This window comes from Chrysochloris asiatica, unplaced genomic scaffold (genome assembly GCF_000296735.1).
Source record: "Chrysochloris asiatica unplaced genomic scaffold, ChrAsi1.0 scaffold00180, whole genome shotgun sequence".
Taxonomy (NCBI): Eukaryota; Metazoa; Chordata; class Mammalia; order Afrosoricida; family Chrysochloridae; genus Chrysochloris; species Chrysochloris asiatica.
The window spans coordinates 6,391,410-6,398,963 of NW_006408698.1; the positions used below are offsets into that span (position 1 = coordinate 6,391,410).

The window sequence follows — 7,554 nt, forward strand, 5'->3', positions numbered from 1 at the left end:
TTACTTTTTTATGGTTCACTTCCTTAAAATTTTCAAGAGATTCTATTTATTCAGATGCAATACATCTTGACTTCCAGCAAGCAAGGTTGTATCATCTGCACATTACAGGTTATTAATGAGTCTTTCTCTAATCTTGATTACACATTCTTCTTTAATATAATCCAATTTCTCAGATTATTTGTTCACCATGCAGATTGAATAAGTATGATAAAAGGAAACAACTCTGACACACTCCTTTCCTGATTTTAAACCATTCGGTATCCCCTTGTTCTGTTCTAATGACTTTTTGTTCTACGTACAGGTTCTTCATGAGCACAATTAAGTGTTCTGGAATACCTATTCTCAGTATTATCCATAGTTGGTCATGATTTACAAAGTGGAAAGTCTTTGCATAGCAATGAAGCACAAGTAAATATCTTTCAGGTATTCTCTGCTTTCAGCCAAGATCTATCTGATGTCAGCAATGATATCCTTAATTCCACATACTCTTCTGTGTCTGGCTTGAATCTTGGACAGTTCCCTATTGATGCACTGTTGCCACTGCTTTTTAAAAAAGTTTTATTGTGAGGTTTACATGGAGAACATCAGTTTTACACTCATCCTATCGTATTTCATTTCATTGCAATGATTACAATCCCCTCCATGCATCATCAGATAACCAAAGGGTACACCACACAGGCCCACCCCCTGGCCACCAGCACACAGCCCTTCTCCCTCTCTGAGTCCAGTGTCTGTCCAAGTCATCGTCTCTGTCTCCATCCCTGGCGTCACTGCCTCTCAGGTAGGGTCCCACTCTCGGTTCTTCTCTCTTGATGGTTCCAGTTGAAACTGCTTTTTAATTATCTTCACTTGTTTAGGATATTAATGATATTATGTGATTATTACTACATTATATTGGGTCACCCCTCATTGGAATGGCACAAATATGGATCTCTTCCAATTGGTGAGCCAAGTAGCTGTCTTCCAAATGTCTTGGCATAGATAAATGAGCACCTTCAGTGTTACATCAGTTTGTTGAAAGTTTTCCATTTGCATTCTGTCAATTTCAATGCCTTCAGTGCAGCTTGGACTTCTTCCTTCATTACCATTGGCTCATGATCATATGCTACCTTTGAAATGGTTGAAAATTGACCATTTCCTTTTGGTACAGTGACTTTGTGTATTCCTTCCATCTCCTTTTGATGCATCTTGTGTATTTCAAAATTTTCTTGTTTTTGGTTTGTTGTTTTGGAATCCTGGTGTGGCGCTGTGGGTTAATGTGCTAGACTGCAAAGTCAGTTTGAACTGCAATGTCGGTGATTCAGGCTCACCAGCTGCTCCCCGGAAACCCTATACAGGGTTGCTATGGGTCAGAACTATATTTTAATATTTTCTTTATAGAATCCTTCAATATTGGAACCTAAGGGTGGAATTTTTTCTTCAGTTCTTAGTGTGTTCTTTTTTCCTTTTAGTTTCCTAACTCTAGGTCTTTGTACATTTCATTATAATACTTGATTTTGTTTTCTCTAGCTACACTGAAATTTTCTGTTCAGCTCGTTTACTACTTCATTTCTTCCATTCAGTTTTGCTTTTCTATGCTCAAGAGCAAACTTCAGATATCCATTCAGCAAGTCTCTTCTGACATCCATTTTGATCTTTTCTTTCTTGCCTGTCTTTTTAATGAACTTTTGTTTTTTTTCTTTATGATGTTCTGGGAGCCATTTTACAATTCTTCTGGTCTTCTATCATTAGTACCTAATGCATCAAATCTATTCATGAGATGATCTTCAATTCAGCTGGAATATACTCAAGGTCATATTTTGATTCTCATGGACTTGATTTAATATTCTTCAGCTTTAGTTGAATATGAGAAATTGATGGTTTGTTCCATAGTCTGTAGTCTTCCCACAGGTGTAGTCAGTTTGATTTCTGTATGTTCCATCTGTCCAGGTATATGTTGTTATTATGTGCTGTGGAGTCGGTTCCAACTCATAGCGACCTTGTACTGCGTTTCCGAGGCTGTATATCTTTATAGGAGCAGAAAGCCTCATCTTTCTCCCATGGGACAGCTGGTAGTTTCAAACTGCTGACCTTGCAGTTTGCAGCCCGATTCGTAACCACTATGCTACCAGAGCGCCTTGGACAGGTATGTAGTCACTGTTTATGTAGTTGAAATAAAGGCATTTGCAATGAATAAGTCATTGGTCTTGCAAAATTCTATCATGTAATCTCCAGCATCATTTCTATCACCAAGGTCATATTTTCCAACTACTGACCCTTCTTTGTTTCTAACTTTTGCATTCTAATCACCAGAATTTATCAATGAAGTTTGATTGCATAACTGATCAGTTTCAGACCGAAGAAGTTGGTTGTTGTTGTTGTTGTTGTTAAGTGCCGTCGAGTCAGTTCTGACCCATAGCGACCCTGTACAGGGTTTCCAAGGCTGTAAATCTTTATGGGAGCAGAAAGCCTCATCTTTCTCCCGCGGAGCAGCTGGTAGTTTTGAACTGCTGACCTTGCAGTTTGCAGCCCGATTCGTAACCACTACACTACCAGAGCTCGTGAATTCATCATCGTCTTTAGCAGTTGGTGCATCATTTTGAATAATAGTGGTGCAGGTCTCACCACACTTTGGGCCAACCAGCCTTTTCTCTTCTCTCTCACATCTCCAGGTCAATGGGAGTCTATGGAACATGGTTGAACTCAGCCCATTATTTCATTGCTGCCTTTCTCCCTCTTCCACTTATCAGTAGAGCAATGTGGTTGCCAGCAAGTTTACATGCCTGCTCATGTGTTCCCTTTGGGTTTCAGTCTTAGAGGGGGGTTTGTTCTGAAGGGACTTTGTTGCTTACCTTGATGGCTTCCCAGCGAACAACTTGCTTATTCTTGTATAATTGTTTCTTTTATTAAGAAATAACCTTTTCTTAACTTTTTACAACATTGGGTCTCATACAATATTTGTCTTTTTATTGATTAATTTCACTTAGTATAATGTCCTCCAAGTTCATCCATGTAGTGAGTTGTTTTGCAGATTCATCAATATTCTTCAGCATTGCATAGTATTCCATTCTGTCTATGTACCAAAATTTGTTTTACCATTCTTCTGTTGATGGGAATTTTGGCTGTCTTTATCATTTTATTGTTCTCTTATAGACAGCATATTTAAAGAATCCTGTTTTCTTATCTATTCTGTTCTATCTCTTCACTGGTGCATTTAATTCATTTACATTCAGTATAATTATCAGCATGTAGGATATGATTGCTGTCATTTTTCTGTGTTTTGTGTGTGCGTGTGTGGTACTGCTGGTTTCTTTGTTCCACATAATTTTCTGTGTTGAGTTCATTTGTGTGTGTGTATGACTTTTCTTTTAATTTTCTTTATTTCTGTTGTGTTAATGTTTATGAAATCTTTATGGTTTTCTTCTTTTTTTTATTTTGATGTGCAGAAGTATTGATTTTCTTTGAGTTTACCCTTTAATTTTCCCCCTTACTTAAACAGATGTACCTTGATATCTGAAGAACAGATTTGATACATTAAACACTAGAGACCAAAGACCAGAAGAGTTGTGGGATGACATCAAGAACATCATATGTGAAGAAAGCAAAAAGTCATTAAGAAGACAAGAAAGAAGGAAAAGGTCGAAATGGATGTCAGAAGAGACTCTGAAACTTGTTCTCTAGCATAGAGATGCTGAAGCAAATGGAAGAAAGGAGGAGGTCCAAGAGCTGAACAGAAAATTTCAAACATCAGCTCTAGAAGATAAAGCCAAATACTATAATAAAATGTGCAAAGATCTGGAATCAGAAAACCAAAAAGGAAGAACACGCTCAGCATTTCTCAAGCTGGGGGAACTGAAGAAAAAATTTAAGCCTCAACTTTCATTATTGAAAGATTCTCTGGGCAAATTATTATTATTTTTTCTTTTGATTGGGCATTTTTACATTTAATTCACACACAATGAGCAATTGCTATTTCTCCCAATTTACAAAGAAGGGAATAAAAGTTTAGGGATCATTATTCCCTTGCTAGTGGGAGTGGGAACAGCGTGAGACTAGAACTCGGGTGCTAGAGCCATGAGATCCAGGATAGAGCAAACACACAGACTTACAGTTAGGCTACTTGCTCCTTACTTCCTATATGATCTTCTTGTTGTTAAGTGCCGTCAGTCAAGTCGGTTCTGACTCAGCAATCCTATAAACCCATCTCCAAGGAGCGGTGGTTGGTGAGCTTAAACTACCCACTTTGCAGTAGAAACTGGCCTTGCAGTCCAGTGCCACACCAGGATTTCTTGTGATCTTAGACTAGCCCATTTATTTCTCTGCACCTTAGTTTCCTCATCTGTTAAATGGGGATAATAATAGTCCCTACTCCTGGGGCTGGAATCCTGGTGTGGTGCTCTAGGATAAGCATTGGGCCACAAGGTCATTTCAATCACAACGTGGGTGGTTCAAACTCACCAGATACTCCTCAGAAACCCTATATGGGTTGCTATGAGTCCGAAATGATTCCATGGCACTTAACAACAACTCCTGGAGATGATTTCTGAGTTAATATTTAGAACACGTTTAGACAGGGTGGGTGCACAGCCAGGGCAGCTGCTGTCGTCAGTAGTGCTTTGAATCTTGCCAGCCTCCCTCATCTATGAAGTGTCCCTGCTACATCCTCCCTAATCCTCAGAAGAGCAACACTGGATCAAAAGTAAGAGCCCATGTTGGTCCCAGCTCTGCTCTTAAGGCGTCCAGTGCCTTTTCTAAACAATATGAGGGACTCTGCTCTTTGGGGATTCCATCTCTAAAGTCCGAACCTCCTTCTTTGCCCATGCCTTTGCCAACTGTGATGAAGGAGACAGTGCCCCGCCAGCCTTGCTCATATTGTGCTTACTGGGCAGCAGGAAGGCCCCGCTGCCCACAGAGGTCACTGTGAGAGCGCTCGGGGATGGGACGACTGCCTTCTGACACTCAGTGACCTCAGGACTGGAGGGGCCCTTAGGGCCAGTGTTCTCAGGCCATGCTCTGCCACCTACACCCAGGCCAAGAAAGCTGTGTCTCCTGGATGGAGACAAGGGGTCAGGTGGGCAGACGCCCTGGGAGAGGCCAAGAAGGAGGCTGAACTGGATGACTTTGTAAGGACTCACAGTGAGGTACTTAAAGCACATGATCAGGACTGCTAAGTTAAGCCCTCCAGGGCCCAGTGGGAGCAGGGGACCAGAAGAGAGAGCAGAAAGGAAGTTTTTATAGAAGAGGTGGTGCAGAGTCTGATCCCACGGATGAGCAGAGGGCTGCAAGGAAGGTGTTGCAAAACGGAAGCAGCTTGTGCAAGGATGGATTCCCTTCTAGTGGGGATGTCCGCCCAACAGCAGTCTCTGATTCCGAGCAGGTAGAGGGAAGTTGATACCAACAGGTGTCCAGGGCTCCAGGCAGTTTCCTGCTTGTTTCTCTTCAGCGTCTTCTCTTTCCTTTTAGGTAAGACTGGCAAGGAGTGGTTGTCTTCAGGGTCGAGGAGAACGACGATTTCGGCGGACATCCTGGCAGGATCTGGACCCACATCCCGGCCTGAGTCTGAGTTAGGTGGGGATGGCTGCTCAACTCGGACATCTTGCAAAAGAGCCACCCCCTCACTCCAGGCTTCCAAGATGTTGCTCTTCTCCGACTGACTTAGGTCTAAGGTGTGGGGATGCTGATCAAGGATGTGCGTGCGGTCCTTCTCGGCCTACAGGCAGCAAATCTTAGCACCACACACCATGCACAGGGCCTGCCCGCTGTCTCCCAGGCCGTTCCTCACCAGGAACTCCTGCTCCCAAGATATCGCCGCCATCGCCACCGGCCTCCGATAGGCTGGGTCTAGATAGTGGAGTCTTTTCCTGCTGGGCCACTCTGAGCATAGGCTCCGGCTGCCTGATGGCCGCCACTACTGTGGCTTCCACCTTGTCCTCTACTTCCTCGCACTTGAGCGTCACCTCGAAGCAGTTGAGCGCGGCACCCTTGGCCTTCAGGGCCATAGTGTGGCCGGGAGCTCTGTGACCGGATGCCGCAGGAGGGCGTGCAGGCCTGGAAGCAACAACAGCCGCCACCTGGCTGCAGCCCCCTCCGCGCCACAGTCGTTCGACGGCCCTGCCTATGGTGAGCGTGTCCAAGCCTCCCAGAGACTGCGGGGAGTCGGGACCCCGGGTGGGGAGGGCTCAATCCCTCTCTGGGAAAGTTATTGAATGATGCAGAATACACAGAGTCACTGTACCAAAAGGATATGGTCATGTTCAACCATTTCAAGAGGTACCATATGATCAAGAGCCAATGATACTTAGGGAGGAAGTCCAAGGTGCATTGAAGGAATTGGCAAAGAATGAGGCACCAGGAATTGATGGAATAAAAACTGAAATCTTTCAAAAAAGTGAGGTGGCACAGGAGGCACTCACTCATCTCTGCCAAGAAATTTGGAAGACAACTATCTGGCCAACTGATTGGAAGAGATCCATATTTGTGACCATTCCAAAGAGAGGTGACCCAATGGAATGCGGAAGTCATCAATCTCTTTTATTAGTTTTGCTAAAGGTAATATAGAAATGGCTACAATCATACATTGACAGAGAACTTACAGAGGTTCAAGCTGGATTCAAAAGAGGCCATGGAACAAGAGATATCATTGCTAATGTCTGATAGATCTTGGCTGAAAGCAGAGAATATCAGAAAGATGTTTACCTGTGCTTTATTGACTATGCAAAGGCTTTCGATTGTGTGGATCATGACAAGCTATGGACAACATTGTGAAGCATGAGTATTCTGGAACACTTAATTGTGCTCATGAGGAATCTGTACCTGGACCGAGAAGCAGTTGTTTGAACAGAACATGGGAACACTGAATGTTTTGAAATTGGGAAAGGTGTGCGACAAGGTTGTATTCTTTCACCATACTTATTCAACCTGTATGCTGAGCAAATAATATGAGAAGCTGGGTTCTATGAAGAAAAACGTGGCATCAGGATTCGAGGAAGACTCATTAACAACCTGTGATATGCAAATGATACAACCTTGCTTGCTGAAAGTGAAAAGGACTTGAAACATTTACTGATGAAGATCAAAGAGCACAGCCTTCTGTATGGATTACATCTCAATGTCAAGAAAACAAAAGTCCTCACCAATGGACCAATAAACAACATTCTTATCAATGGAGAAAATATTGAAGTTGTCAAGGATTTCATTCTTCTTGGACCAACTATCAACTCTCACGGAAGTAGCAGTCAAGAAATCAGACAACGTATTGCATTAGGCAATTATGCTGCACAAGACTTTTTTAAAGTGTTGAAAAGCAAAGATGTCAGCTTGAGGACTAAGGTGCATCTGACTCAAGCCATGGTATTTTCAATAACCTCACATGCATGTGAAAGCGGGACAGTGAATAAGGAAGACCGTAGAAGAATTGATGCCTTTGAGTTATGGTGTTGGAGGAGAATACTAAAAGTGCCATGGGCTGCCAAAAGAACCAATAGATCCATTTTGGAAGAAGTGCAGCAAGGCAGCATCTTAGAGGCCAAGATGGCCGAACTTCATCTCTCATACTTTGGACATATTGTCAGAAGG

At 42.8% G+C, this 7,554-nt stretch overlaps 1 pseudogene; it reads right to left on the minus strand.

Moving 5' to 3' along the window:
- Positions 1-5,146: 5,146 nt before the first annotated feature.
- Positions 5,147-5,978, minus strand: LOC102815026 (annotated as a pseudogene).
- Positions 5,979-7,554: the final 1,576 nt, after the last annotated feature.